This window comes from Macaca mulatta, chromosome 14 (assembly GCF_049350105.2).
Source record: "Macaca mulatta isolate MMU2019108-1 chromosome 14, T2T-MMU8v2.0, whole genome shotgun sequence".
In the NCBI taxonomy this organism is placed as follows: Eukaryota; Metazoa; Chordata; class Mammalia; order Primates; family Cercopithecidae; genus Macaca; species Macaca mulatta.
Window position 1 is genome coordinate 16,368,452 of NC_133419.1, and position 16,537 is coordinate 16,384,988.

At 35.6% G+C, this 16,537-nt stretch overlaps 1 protein-coding gene and 1 pseudogene across 1 annotated transcript in view; one reads left to right on the forward strand and one right to left on the reverse strand.

The window, feature by feature from the left end:
- OR5AP2 (olfactory receptor family 5 subfamily AP member 2) overlaps positions 1–16,537 on the forward strand; it is a 244,724-nt gene that overhangs the window by 60,391 nt on the left and 167,796 nt on the right. The window lies entirely within an intron of this gene.
- LOC100426458 (olfactory receptor 5AK3-like) lies at positions 603–16,057 on the reverse strand (annotated as a pseudogene).

Below are 16,537 nucleotides of genomic sequence, written 5' to 3' on the forward strand. Positions count from 1 at the left end.
TCTAGCAGAATTTGACTGCAAATTTGTCTTGTCTGGGCCCCTTTTTGGATGGCACTTGGCTTTCACTTCAGAACTTGATATTGGTTCATTCAGAGTTTCAGTTTCTTCCTGATTAAATCTTGGGAGGTTGTGTGTTCCGGGAATTTATCTATTTCCTCTAGATGTTCTAGTTTATTTGCATAGAAGTGTTCATAATAGTCTCTGAGGATCTTTTGTATTTCTGTGGGATTGGTTATAATGTCACCTTTGTCTTTTCTGGTTGTGATTACTTGGATCTTTCCTTTTTTTTTTTCTTTGCGAATCTAGGTAGAAGCCTACCAATTTTATTGATTATTTAAAAAAAAACAAGTTTTGGTTTCATTGATTCTTTGTCTCAATTTTGGGGTCTCAATTTCATTCAGTTCTGTTCTGATTTTAGTTATTTTTTTTCTTCTGCTAGCTTTGAGATTGGTTGGGTTTTATTTTTCTAATTGCTCTAGGTGTGATGTTAGATGGTTAATTTGAGATTTTTCTACATGCTCCCTATTTTAGAAACATTAAGTTTTGGCAGATTAGCTGTGCTGGTTGCTTTGTTGTGTCGAGTTTTAACAACTGTGTCTAATTTAACAAAACTTTTTTCCTATCACTTTTAAAGCTTCTTTTACTTCCTTATTTCTCAAGCTATAGATTAAAGGATTCAACATGGGAATAACAGTGCCAGAAAATATAGAGGCTACTTTCATATTCTCCTGAGAATTATTAGACTGAGGCTGTAAGTACCTGTAAGAGAGTGTCCCATAGAAAATGGTTACTACTGTCAGGTGTGAGGCACATGAGGAGAAGGATTTTTTTCCTCCTTGCAGTAGAAGACATTTTCAGGATGGTGACCATAATGTAGATGTAGGAAAAGATGATGACCAACCCATTGAACATCCAGTTAAATCCCACAAAGACAACATCTAGAATGATGTTGATGTCAATGTTGGACCATGAAAGGGCAAGAATTGGGGGACCATCACAGAAAAAGTGATTGATGTTATTGGACTTGCAGAAGGACAGAGAAAACGTAAAACTTGTACGTACAGAGGCATTTATTGAGCCCGTAATATATGAACCAGCTACCAATTGGATGTAGACTGTTTGGGACATGATCATGGGATAGTGAAGCAACATAACGATCCATTGCCATAATAGCCAGGAGATAACAGTCACTGGTTGCAAATGTTGCATAAACTAAGAATTGTATCACACAGCCCTAAAACGATATCAAATTCTTTTCTTCTGTGAAGCTTTGGAGCAGCTTGGGAGTGATAGCAGAAGTGTAACAGATATCAACAAAAGCCAAATTTTGTAGGAAAAAAGTACATGGGTGTTTGAAGTCTGGAGTCAGTCTTGATGAGTAAGATAATTCCAACATTTCCTACCAGGTAGGTCACATAGATCAGAAGAAGTACAATGAAAAGGACATGCCGAAATTCCTGTTGGACACCAAATCCCAGAAGATGGAATTCAGTCACTTCAGTGCAACTTTACATCCCAGGGATGAAGCCTACTTGATCATGGTGGATAAGCTTTTTGATGTGCTGCTGGATTCAGTTTACCAGTATTTTATTGAGGATTTTTGCATTAACATTCATCAGGGCTATTGGCCTGAAGTTTTCTTTTGTTGTTGTATCTCTGCCAGGTTTTGATATCAGGATGATGCTGGCTTTATAAAATGAGTTATGGAGGAATCTCACCTTTTCAATTGTTTGGAATAGTTGCAGTAGAAGTGGTACCAGCTCCTCTTTGTACCTCTGGTAGAATTCAGTTGTAAATCTGTCTGGTCCTGGGCTTTTTGTGGTTGTTGTTGTTGGTAGGCTATTTATACTGCCTCAATTTCAGAACTTATTATTGGTCTATCAGGGATTCGATTTCTTCCTGGTTTAGTCTCAGGAGGGTGTTATGTGTCCAGGAATTTATCCATTTCTTCTAGATTTTCTAGTTTATGTGCATATAGGTGTTTGTAGTATTCTCTGATGGTTGTTTGTATCTCTGTGGGGTCAGCAGGATATCCCCCTTATCATTTCTGAGGGTATCTATTTTATTCTTCACTCTTTTCTTCCTTATTAATCTAGCTAGTGGTCTATTTTATTAATTTTTTTTCAAAGAACCAGTTCCTGGATTCATTGATTTTTACAGGGTTTTTAATGTCTCTGTCTCCTTCAGTTCTGCTCTGATCTCGGTTATTTCTTGTCTTCTGCTAGCTTTCGGGTTTGTTTCCTTTTGGTTCTCTAGTTCGTTTAGTCATGGTATTAGGTTGTACATTTGAGATCTTTCTAGCTTTTGATGTGGTCATTTAGTGCTGTAAATCTCCCTCTTAACATCACCTTAGCTGCATCTCAGAGATTCTGGTACCTCATCTCTTCGTTCTCATTAGATTCAAAGAACTTCCTGATTTCTGCCTTAATTTCATTACTTACCCAGTAAATCAATAAATGTAATTTATCATATAAACAGAACTAAAGACAAAAACTACATAATTATTTCAATAGATGCAGAAAAGGCCTTCAATAATCAACATCTCTTCATGTTAAAATTCTCAATAAACTATGTATTGAGGGAGCATACCTCAAAATAATAAAGTCATACGTGACAAACCTACAGCCAATATTATACTGAATGGGCAAAAGCTGGAAATGTTCTTGAAAACTGGCACAAGACAAGGATGCCCTGTCTCACCACTCCTATTCAATATAGTATTGGAAGCTCTGGCCAGGGCAATCAGTCAAGAAAAAAATAAAGCGTATTCAAATAGGAGGAGAGGAAGTCAAATTGTCTTTGTTTGCAGATGACATATTTCTATATCTAAAAAACCCCATCGTCTCAGGCCAAAAGCTTCTTATTCTGATAAGCAACTTCAGCAAAGTCTCAGGATACAAAATCAATGTGCGAAAGTCACAAGCATTCCTATACACCAACAACAGGCAAGCAGAGAGCCAAATCATGAATGAAGTCCCATTCACAATTGCTACAAAGATAACAAAATACCTAGGAACACAGGTAATAAAGGAAATCAAGGAACTCTTCAAGGAGAACTAGAAACCACTGCTCAAGGAAATCAGAGAGGACACAAACAAATGGAAGAACATTCTATGCTCGTGGGTAGGAAGAATCAATATTATGAAAATGGTCATACTGCCCAATTTATACATTCAATGCTATTACCATTACACTCCCATTGAAATTCTTCACAGAATTAGAAGAAACTATTTTAAAATTCATATGGAACAACAACAAAAAAAGTGCTAGAATAGCCAAGACAATGCTAAGCAAACAGAACAAAGCTGGAGGCATCACCCTACTTGACTTTAATCTGTACTACCAGGCTCTAGTAACCCAAGTAACCCAAACATCATGGTATTAGTTAAAATAAAAAAAAAAAAAAAAAAAAAAAAAGCAGGCACATAGATCAATGGAACAAAATAGAGAACTCAGAAATAAGACTGCACACCTACAACCGTCTGATTTTTGACAAACCTGACAAAAGCAATGGGGAAAGAATTCCTTATTTAATAAATGGTGGTGGGAGAACTGGCTAGCCATATGCAGAAAATGGAAACTGGACCCCTTCCTTACACCCTATACAAACATAAACTCAAGATGGATTAAAGACTTAAATGTAAAACCCCAAACTACAAAAACTCTAGAAGAAAATCTAGGCAGTACCATTCAGGAGATAAGCATGGGCAAATATTTCATGAAGAAAACACCAAAAGCAATTTTGACAAAAGCAAAAATTGACAAATGGAATCCAGTTCAACTAAAGAGCTTTAGGACAGCAAAAGAAACTATCATCAGAGTGAAGGGACAATAGAAAGAATTGGGGAAAAGTTTTGCGGTCTGTCCATCTGACAAAGATCTAATATCCAGTCTACAAGGAACTTAAAATTACAAGCAAAAAACAAACAACCCCATTAAAAAGTGGGCAAAGGATGTGAACAGATACTTCTCAAAAAAAGACATACATGAGGCCAATAAACATACGAAAAAAAAGCTCAGTATTGCTGATAACTAACAAAATGCAAATAAAAACCACATTGAGATAGCATCTTATGCCAATCAGAGTGGCAATTATTAAAAAATCAGAAAACAACAGACGTTGGTGAGGTTGCAGAGATAAAGGAATTCTTTTATACTGTTGGTGGGAGTGTAAATTAATTCAACTATTTGGAAGTTAGTGTGATGGTCACTCAAAGACGTAGAGGCAGAAATACCATTTGACCCAGCAATCCCATTACTGGATACATACCCAGAGGAATATAAATCATTCTATTATAAAGATACATGCACACATATATTCATTGCAGTACTATTCACATAGCAAAGACATGGAATCAACCCAAATGCCTATCAATGATAGACTGGATTAAAAAAAATTACACCCAGTGAAATACTGGTGGACAAGGAACAAGATTATGTCCTTTGCAGAAACATGGATGGCGTTGGAAGCCATTATCTTCAGGAAAACTAACACAGGAACAGAAAACCGAACACCACATGTTCTCACTTATAAGTGAGAGGTGAATAATGAGAAAACATGAACACATTTCAGGGAACAATACAGATTGGGGCCTGTTGTTGGGTGTGGGTGTAGGGAGAGCATCAGAAAGACTAGCTAATGGATGTTGAGCTTAATACCAAGGTGATGGGATGATCTGTGCAGGAAACTACCAATGCACACATTTACCTATGTAACAAACCTGCACATTTTGAACATGTGCCCCTGAACTTAAAATAAAAATTAAAAGGAAAATAAAGAATCCCTCCTGTCCAAAAATATATGTAGATTGTGGACTCTTTGAAAAATCACACTCTTTCTCACTCCTACTGTCTCTTGCTTCCATTGTCTATATTTATTCATGGATAATTGCCAGAAAATGTGCACAGCAAATTCAAGTACAGTTATTCTTGGATGTGGGATTAGGTGAAAAAGAACATTATTTTCCAAACTTATAAACTTCTGAACTTCTACTTTCACTTTTACAATGGGAATTTATGACCATTATTTTTCTAAAAATGAAGAAAACAATGTATGTTTTCTTGATATGCTACAGTTGCCTTCCATTTTTAAAATTAACTGTTCTTTTTCTTTCTTGTTTCTCTTTTTTTTCCCTGCATTTCTGTGGGTCACTTAAACTTTTTCTTATAATCCCATTTTGATGCATCTATAGTGATATTTTTGTGTGGTGTTTTTATTAGATATCTTTGTATAGCATTTTTAGTGGCTTCTTTAGGTGTTGCATTATATGGGCATACCTTGTTTTATTGTGCTTTACCTGTATTGTTGTATTTTTTAAATAAGTTAAAGGTTTGTGGCAATCCTGCATTAAGCAAGTCTATTAGCACCATTTTCCAGCAGCATGCACCCATTTAGTGTTGTTGTGTCAGCATTTTTAGCAATAAAGTATTTTTTAGTTAAGCCATATAGTTTTTTTAGACATAATGCTATTGCACATTTAATAGACTACAGTATAGTGTAAACTTTTATATGCACTGGGAAACCAAAAAATTTATATGACTTGTTTTATTGTGATAGTCACCTAATTGAGGTGGTCTGGAACTGAACCTATAATATCTCTGAGGTATGCCTGTAAATCATAATTGCAGTCCATTTTATCAGTTTGAGTGAAGCGTGGAAACCTTACGTCCTTTTTAACATCTTTACCCTTTCACACTTATAATTGTCTTAAATAATTCTTCTGCATACACTGAGTACCACATTAGATAGTGTTATAATTTTTGCTTCAACTCTCAAACATAATTTTAAAAACTCAAAAGAGAAGAAAAGTTTGTTATATTTTACTCTTTAAACCTTTCTTACTTTCTGATGTTTCATGTATCTTTAATTTAATAACAAATAAAAGAAACAGTATGGCAGAATGGAAAGAAAAATGACACAATTATATTCTGTGTACAAAAAAACTCACCTCAAATATAGTAACACATGTAGCTTTGAAATAAAAAGAAGGAAAGAATATATCATGCAAACACAAATTAAGAGAATGAAAGTGTGGCTATATAAATGTTAGACAAAGTATATTTCACAGCAAAAAATATTACCAGGACAAAGACAGACATTACTTAATAAAAATGTTAATCCATCATGAAGAAATAGCAATCCTAAATGTGTAGGCACCAAAAAAGTGGGCTACAATATATATAAAGGAAAAAATAATAAACTGAGTTGAGGTAAAGACAAATATACAATTATAGTTGAAGAATTTAATATTTCTTTCTCAGCAATTTATGGAACAACTAGACAGAAAATCAGCAAGGATATAGAAGAACCCAGCACCCACCATCAACCAACAGGATGTCATTGAAAAAAAAAAAAGAATTACCTTTAAAAAAATTAGTTATAGAACAGTCCACCTCACATGAGTAGAATACATGTTTTTTCCAGCACTTGCAGAATGTATATCAAGAGAGATTGTATATAATCTATATAATTTTAGAAGAATAGAATTCACAGTGTGTGTTCCTGACTACAAAGAAATTGAAGGAGATATAAACCACAGAAATGTAACAGGAAATTCTCCAGGCATTTGGAAACAGAATAACACATTTATAAACAATCTTTGGGTCAAAGAGGCAGTCACAAGGGAAATACAAAATATTGAACTTAATAAAAATACAGTACTTAAAATTTATGGGGTACGGTTAAATCAATGTTTAGTGGACAACATAGAATACTAGATGCTTATATTTTAAAAAAGAAAAAGGCTGAAATCAATAATCTAAGCCTCTACTTCAAAAATGTAGAAAAAGAAGAACAAAACAAATCCAAAGCAAGCGGAAGAAGGAGAATAGTAAGGCTAAGATCAGAATTCAATGAATTAGACACAGAAAAGCAATGGAAAGAAAACTGTGAGATGAGAGAGAGGCTCGTTTTAAAGACAATAAAACTGACAAACCTCCAGAAAGTTTACATCATTATACCTGATGTAAATGACAAGCTGATGGGTGCTGACGAGTTGATGGGTGCAGCACGCCAACATGGCACAAGTATACATATGTAACAAACCTGCACGTTATGCACATGTACCCTAGAACTGAAAGTATATATATAAAAAAAAGATAAAAGAGAAAAGATGCAAATTACGAAGTCCAGAAAAACAGGGATATCACTACAGACCCTGCAGACACAAAAAGAGAATAAGAGAATACTACAAACATCTATACACATATTAATTTGACAACTGAAATGACATAAATAAATTGAAAAGTATAAGCTAACCCATATGAAATTGATAATTTGAGTAACCCTACAGCCATGAAGAAAATTGAATTTATAACGTAAAAACTTCCTTTTAACAATATCACAGCATAATTCACTAAATGTTTAAAAAAGAATTAACTTCAATTCTATACAATTTCTTTCAGAAAACAGATGTGGAAAGAACACTTCTTAACTTATTCTATGAATCCAGTATTACCCTGTTAGCAAAAGCAGACAAAGTGGCACACACAAAAAACAAGACCATAGCCCAATATTTTTAATGAATATAGATGCAAAAATCTTTAACAAAATATTAGCAAATAGAATTCAGTGATATGTAAAAAATTATACGCAGTGACCAAGTTGGGTATATTACAGGTCCAAAGGAGAAAAATCACAGGTTCATATAAATAGATGAACATTATGAATTTGATGAAATTCAACATCTACTCATGATTTAAAAAATGCAGAACACTAGGAAAATAGGGCAACTTCCTCAACTTGATGAATAATATCTACAGGAAAACCTATAGCTAACATCCTACTTTATAATAGTTGCTAACTGAATGCTTGCCCCTAAAACTGGGAACAGATGGGAGAGAATATTCACTTTCCCCAGTGCTGTTCAACATAGTTGGGGAAGTTCTACTTAGTGAAGGAAGAATAGGCATAAAAGTCATACAGATCAGAAAGGAAGAAATAAAACTGTCATTTGTAGATGACATGATGGTATATGTAGAATATTCCAATAATATACCAAAAACTTCTGGAAGTAACAAGTGAGTTCAGAAAAGTTACAGAATACAAGATAGTTATAAAAAAGCAATAGTATTTCCATATTAGCATTAAACATGTGGGAACTGGAATAAACACAGTACCACTGATAATGTTCAAAAAATGAAATACTTAAGTATAAATCTAACAGAACCAATATAGTACTTGATGATGAACATTACAATGTGCTGATGGAAGAAATCAAAGAAGATCTAAATAAAGATATATTGCATGTTCTCACTCATAGGTGGGAACTGAACAATGAGATCACTTGGACTCAGGAAGGGAAACATCACACACCGGGGCCTATCATGGGGAGGGGGGAGGGGGGAGGGATTGCATTGGGAGTTATACCTGATGTAAATGACGAGTTGATGGGTGCAGCACACCAACATGGCACAAGTATACATATGTAACAAACCTGCACGTTATGCACATGTACCCTACAACTTAAAGTATAATAATAATAAATAAATTTTAAAAAAAAAGGTTACTAAAAGAAACAGGAAAAAAAAATTTAGACTTTCAGATTATTTATTAAATTCAACATGGCCAAATTCAGCAGGAGCAACAATAGGTATACTGTACCCAAGAAGCTTCTGAATACCGGAATTTAGTACCTTTCAAATCTGCAATTAAAGATAATCTCTGTTGTGATCTAAAAAAAAAAAAAAAAAAAAAAAAAAAAAGATATATTGCCTTTGGGAATTATAAGACTCAATATAATGGTGTCTGTTCTCCCCATATTGATGTACAGGTTTAACAAAAGTGCAATCAATATCTGAGCATAGTTATTTTCAGTATGTGGAAAAGAATATTCTAAATTTATAGGGAAGAGCAAAGAAGTTAGAATAGCTGACAGAATTCTAAAAAAGAAGAAAAAAATGAGATGAATCACTTTACCTAACATTGAGAGTTTTTATATATCAACAGTAATTAACACTGTGGTTTTGGTGGAATGATAAATACAAAGATGGAACAAAATAGTGAACTGACAAATAGATCCACACGAGTGCAGCCATTTGATTTTTGAGCAGGTTGAAAAACAATTCAATGGAGGAAGCCTTTTTTCAGTAAGTAGTGCTGAGACAATTGGATATTCATAGGCAAAAAAATGAACCCCAACCTAAACCCCATGCCTTATATAAAAATTAACTCAAAATGAATCATAGCTTTAAATGTAAAATATAAAACTTTAAAACTCTTTAGACAGCAATGTAAAACAAAATCTTCAGGGCAAAATTTTTAGGATAGGTCTCGTGAAGAGTTCTTAGCTATGACACCAAAAGAACAATCCCTCTCCCCCACAACAAAAACCTCAGTAATTGAATCTCATTAAAATTAAGCTTTTGCTCTGTTAAAGAGGACGAAAAAGCACACTACAGACTATCTGATAAAGGAAATGCATTTAGAGAATATATAAAGAACTCTCAAACTGAAAAAAAATCAAATTAGAAAACGAATGAATGACATGAGTGACATTTTACCAAAAAGTGCTATATGGATGGTAAATAAGCACATGAAAAGGTGTCCAACATCATTAGCCATTAGGGAAATGCAAAGTAAAAACAAAATGAGATATCACTACACTGCAAGTGAGGTATCACTGCAGAATGGCTAAAATGAAAAAGCAAAGACAATAGCAAATGCTGGCAAAGACATAGTAACTAGGTCTCTTATACATTGCTGGTGAAAATGGTGGTCATTCTGGAAAATAGTTTGGCAGTTGCATAGATAGCTAGACATACACTTACTATACAACCCAGTCCTTGGACTTGTGGGCAATTATATTTGCATAAAACTTATATTCACACAAAATCCTGTACAAAATTTTTTGTAACATTTATATTGGTAGTAGCCAAAAACTATCAACAATCAAATGCCCTGTGATAAGCGAACGGTTTAGCATGTTGTGGCACATCCATACTATGGAATATTACTCAAAATAAAAGAGGAATAAACTATTGATAAATGCAGAAACTTGGATGAATCTCAAGGGCATTATTGTGAGTGTAAAAAGTCAACATCAAAAGGTCGTATACTATGTAATTCGAGTTACAAATATTATCAAAATGACAAAATTATAGAAATACAGAACAGATTGGTGATTGCTAGAGGTTGGGGTGGTTAGTGGAGGGGTGTGGTATGACCAGAAGGGGTAGCACAAAGGAGATATGTAGAATCTGAGATCTGTGATCGAACAAGTCTGTATCTAAACTGCAGTGGTAGCTACACAAATCTACACACATATGAAATGGCATAGAGCTATACATACAATTGTCTCAGCATCAAAATCCTGTTTTGATGTCATATTATAATTATGTAAGATTGAACCATTGAGGGAAAAGTGAGTGAAGGATATATGAGACTTCTCCCTATTATCTTTGAAACTTCCTGTGAATCTATATTTCCTAATAAAAAGTTTAAAAATGAAGGCCAAAAAATAGGGTCTGTTGTGCAGTGATGTGATGTTTAAGTGAGGAAATTTATGTAAATTCCCAACACGGGGCTGAGAATGGAAGGTATGCCCAGCAAATGACTTTAAAAACAATGCAAATAATACGTTAAAGGCATATTGTATTGGTTACTTCATTGATCAGTCGATTGATGGATTCATTCAATTGTTTGTTCATTCATATTCTTTCCCAGGTAATACTCAGCTGAATCAAACTACCAGGGATGAAATAATTCCTCCTGGTTTTGAGGTGAAACATGCTGGGGATGTGATTAACCTTTTGCTCCAAAATTTCCACCATGCACCGGCATGATACATGGCAGACTTTGAACAAAATGCTATTTGCTTTGTTTTACTTACGTTGAGGTTGCCTACACATTCTCTTTTGGCAGCTGGCACTGATTGCTCACCAAGGTCTGTCTTTTCAGTTCGTCCTCATCAGCGAGAATATAGCCAGGGCATGAGAGATCAATACCCACTCCCTGGAGAACCTGAGGTTCCAGGAGCTCAGATGTAATTTGGAAAAACAATGTTTGCTAGTTATTTTCTGCTGAAGCAAAGTTAAGCTCTCCAGGGGGAACAAAATTCTTGTTTTAATGCCATCAGGGACTTTTTGCCTTCATTTTTGAGAACTGCCCTGCTACTGACAATTTATTTTTAACCTTCTTCCTCCCTTTTATTCTTCTCTTTCTTCATTCTTTTTTCTTTCTTCCTGCTTTTATGTCTTACCCTCACCTTCTCTTTTTTTGAGTGTGAGGGATAAATAACAAACCATCTACATGGTAAAAAACTCAGAAATATGAAAGTGTATGGAGTATAAACCATGTCCCCACCTATCCCTTGATTTCTGATCTTCATTTTCCTTCCCTGGGGATCACCACTGTTACAAGCTCTTGTTGTTCTTCCAGACATACAAGACTTGCCTTGCATTTGAAAACATATTTTGTTCATATACTTTACTCCACCTGCAACAAAGACAATGTATGTCTTATTCACACGTATTATCCACATTTTTTGGGGTGATTTGTCTCCATCAGTATGAAGAGAGAAGCCTCACTCTTTTTATTGGTTATATTATATTTTATTGAACAGTTGCATTCATTACTCTGTTTAATTAGACTCTTTCCCCCACCCGTTGGTGACATTTAGGTTGTTTTCAATATTTTACTAATATAAACAACGTTACTGTAAATTATTGTGAATATATCTGTAGGTTTAAAAGGTATTTTGGAGAGAAAACTGAGTAAAGGGTATAATAATGATAACTTTTGATACTTATTGCTCAGCTACCCTCCAGAGGCTGTACCAATTTATACTACTTCTACCAAATCTAGTGACTATTTCCTTAAATTTTAATAGACAATTAGAAAACTTTTATTAAAATTTGTTATTTTTATAAGTGAAAAATAATATATTTTGTTTGCCCTTTTCTCATATGAAACAGGTTGATATTGTTTTATATTTCTCAGAATAATTTTTTTAATTTTATGTGAATTATCTGTTATATATGTTGCCATCTAAAAAAGTATTTTGTTTTAAAATTGGTATTTTCAGTTAAGTACCCTCCTTTATAAGAGTTGATATTTGGTTTATTTATATCTCAATATTAATTTTTTTACTTTACTTTTGCTGTGCAGAAAAGTTTGATTTTTATGTGGACAAACACACACACACACACACACACACACATAAATGTATGTATTTACACTGATATGGTTTGGCTCTATGTACCCACCCAAATTTCAACTCAAATTGTAATCCCCTTGTGTCAAGTGAAGGACCTTGTGGGAGGTGATGGGATTATGGGTGAAGTTTCCCCCATGCTGTTCTCGTGGTAGTGGGTGATACGTTTGGCTTTGTCCCCACCCAAATATCATCTTGAATTCCCATGTCTTGGGGGAGGGACCTGGTGGGAGGTAATTGAATCATGGGGGCAGGTCTTTCCCATGCTGTTCTCGTGATAGTGAATGCATCTTATGAGAGCTGATGGTTGTAAAAATGGGAGTTTCCCTGGACAAGCTCTCTCTCTTTGCTTGCTGCCATCCATGTAAGACGTGACTTACTCCTACTTGCCTTCTGCCATGATTGTGAGGCCTCCCCAGCCACGTGGAACTTCAGGTCCATTAAACCTCTTTCTTTTAAAAATTGCCAAGTCTAGGGTATGTCTTTATCAGTGGTGTGAAAACAGACTAATACAGTGAGTGAGTTCTCTTGCAATCTGATGGTTTAAAAAAGTGTTTGGCAGTTTTCCCCTGCACTCTTCTCTCTTGCCTGCTGCCATGTAAGACATGCCTCACTTTCCCTTTGTTTTCTGCTATGATAGTAAGTTTCCTGAGGTCTCCCCAGTCATGAGAAGCTGTGAGTCAATTAAACCTCTTTACTTTATAGACTACCCAGTCTTGGGTAGTTTCTTGATAGCAGTGTGAAAATGGATTAATTCATACATACATTCACACACACATGCACACACACAAACACATATAATTTTTTAAAAATTTCAACTTTTATTTTAAATACAGGAGGTACATGTGCAGGTTTGTTACATGAATATATTGTACTCAAGTAGTGAGCATACAACCCAATAGGTAGTTTTTCAACCCATACCCTCTTCCCTTCCTGTCCCCTAGTAGTCTCCAGAGTCTATTATTTCCACATTTATGTCCATATGTGATCAATGTTTAGTTCCCACTTATAAATGAGAACATGCAGTATTTGGTTTTCTGTTCTAGCATTAATTCACTTAGGATTATGGCCTCCGGCTCCATCCATGGTGCTAAAAAAGACATAATTTCATTATTTTTAATGGCTGCATAGTATTCCATAGTTTATTTGTACCACGTTTTCTTTATTCAATTCACCACTGATGGGCGTGAAGGTTGATTTCATGTCTTTGCTATTGAGAATAGCATGGTGATGAACATATGAGTGCATGTGTCTTTTTGGTATACACCAGTAGTGGGATTGCTGGGTCAAATGGTAGCTCTGTTTTATGTTGTTGGAAATCACCAGACTGCTTTCCACAGTGGCTGAACTAATTTACATTTCCAACAGTCTATAAGCATTTCCTTTTTCTCCACAACCTGGCAAGCATCTGTTGTCTTTTGACTTTTTAATAGTAGCCGTTCTAACTGGTTTGAGATTTTATCTCATTGTGGTTTTGATTTACATTTCTCTGATGATTAGTGATATTGAAAATTTTTATTCATGTTTGTGGGCTGCATATTTTTTTTTTCTTTTGAGAAGAGTCTGTTCATGTTCTTTGCCCACTTTTTAATGAGGTTGTTTATTTTTTGCGTATAAATTTGTTTAAATTCCTTACAGATTGTTGATATAGACCTTTGTTGGATGTATCGTTTGTGAATATTTTCTCCCATCCTGTAGGTTGTCTGTTTACTCTATTGATAGTTTCTTTTGCTGTGAAGAAGATTTTTAATTGGGTCTCACTCGTCAGTTTTTGTTTTTTTTTCAGTTGCTTTTGAAGACTTTGCCAAAATTTTTTTGCCAAGTCTGATGTTGAGAAAGGGTATTTTCTAGGTTTTCTTTAAGGATATTCATAGTTTGAGGTCTTACATTTAAATATTTAATCAATTTTGAGTAATTTTTGTATATGGTGAAATCAATCTTCTGTATTTGGCTAGCCAGTTATTCCAGTACCACTTATTGAATAGGAAGTTCTTTCTGCATTGCTTATTTTTGTTGGCCTTGCCAAAAAACAGATGGTTGTAGGTGGGCAGCTTTATTTCTGAGTTTTCTATTCTGTTCCATTGATCTATGTATCTGTGATTGTGTCAAAACAGTACCATGCTGTTTTGGTTATTGTAGCCTTATAATATAGTTTGAAGTCAGATAGTGTAATACCTTCACCTTTGTTCTTTAAAGGCTGAGTACTATTTCAGAGAGAGAGAGAGAGAGAGAGACAGAGAGAGAGTGTGTGTGTGTGTGTGTGTGTGTGTGTGTGTGTGTGTACTACCTTTTCGTTATTCATTCATTGATGGACATTTAGGTTGTTTTAATATTGTGGCTATTGTGAATAATGTTGCAAAAATATGGGCATGAAGATATCTTCTGGATATCCTGATTTAAATTCCTTTGGATAATAACCAGAAGTAGTAACTTTCTGAGGAACCTCTATACTGTTTTCCATAATGGCTGTACCAAATTACATTGCCACCAACAGTATACAAGGGTTTCCTTTACTCCACATCCCTGTAACACTTATCTTTTGTGTTTTTAATAGCAGCCATACTAACAAGCATGAAGAAGTATCTCATTGTAGTTTGACTTGCATTTCCCTGATAAGTAGTCATGTTGAGCATGGTCCCACCTTCAAATTTATTAAGGGTTCCTGGTGAGACCTACTCAGAAGGAACCCCTGACCCTTCTAGTCTTCATCAGTAGTCATGAGAGGGATAACCTTTTCTTCTTTCTTCCATTCAGGACATTCTCTGTTAAGATGTCCTGGCTTTTCACAGTTGTAACATCCACTTTGTCTTAGGAGTTTTCCCTGAATTTCTCTTCTTTCTCTGTGTCAAAACCTTATCTCCTTTGAGGGAGATCTTGGTCTAACCTTTTCCTGACTACCTCTTCCACAGTGGAAACTATGATTTTGGCTTTTTGTTTCTGCTTCTTTTCTTTTCTTACGAAGACCTTCTCAGCTTCACTCAGTAATTCCTCAATCGGTTTCTCATTCCATTCATCAGTGTTTTTGTAATTCTTTTTATAATGTTAGGCCAGCTCTTAGTTACAAAGTTAATCTTCAAAAGGCCTTGCCCTACTAGGTCCTCTGGATCTGATCTGGAGTATTTTCTCATTTGATCTCTGAGCCTCTATAGGAATGCAGAGGGAGTTACCTCTTTTTCTTGTTGAATCTTGAATGCCTTTGAGACATTTTGTGTGCCAGGAGTGGACTCTTTGATCCCTTTAATTATAGTTTCCTGAGGTCTTGCTTTTGGGCCCGGTCCCTGGGATCATTATTACCATTTGGGATCGACATTTGAAAATTTTTGTTCATCTGGCAAAACTTCTTGCCCGAGAGGGTGTTGCCTCTCTTAAATGGTCATGCCCCATCTCCTAATCATTCTGTTTTCTTCTCTTGTGAACAGGATATTCATGACAGATATCATTTCATCCCAGGTGTAAAATCCAGGTCCTAGGAATTGGTCCAGCTGGTCTGCTAAAATGAGGGGATCTTCTAGGAGTGAATTTATTTCCTTCTTGAAATTCTTAACTTCAGTAGTTGTAAGAGGAGCATTTACAAAGCCAATCTCTCCCTGTCCCATGAGAACTTCCCTAAGAGGGAACATGCTTGATGCCTGTTGTGTGGAAGGAATAGGGAAGTTTACAATATTCCTCTTACACTGTTCTAATTATTTTCTTAAATTTGGATTAAGGATTTAAAGGAGGAGTTGGTTCGTCTTCCCCATGGTCTCCAGGTCTCTCTTTCTCTGACCCACCTGCTGCTCCTTGATCTTCCTGTCCCCTATGTTGTGAGATATGTGGAGGGGGCAAGCATGATAGGGGGTCCAGGGCTTTTTGCTGGGCAAGGGCTTTTTACTAGGTTCTTTTTCTTCTTCTTTGAGGGGGAACATGGGGACTAATTCCTTGATTCAGCTAAGAGCATACCCTGCCTTTTCTTGTGAGGATGGGGTCTTATCATTCACATAGAGAATTAAAGCTTGGCACACCCAATGCTCATCTGAGCCAAATTTAGGCCACAACACCGAAGGCTTATGAATGGGGTCTTTGGGCCAGATAAAACAGGAATACTTTATCATCTTTTGCTTTTCCTTGTCCCTGGTTAGAGGGTTGTCTCTCCAAACCTGCAGCATTCTCCCCAAAGGACTATCCAGGAAAATGTCAAAGGGATTCTCTTTGGCTCCCTCTTTCCTTTGTCCTCTAGGCCTAGAATTTCTGTTTCCCATTTTTGGTCAGTCTCTGTGTCTGAACATTTCCTTGTGTACTCAACCCCCACTACTGGAGATTTTTTTGCACACCCCGAGAATCGCTTCATCCATCCCCGGCCATTTCCCTCGCGGGAGAATGGAACTCTGCACTCACTTCGTATCTAG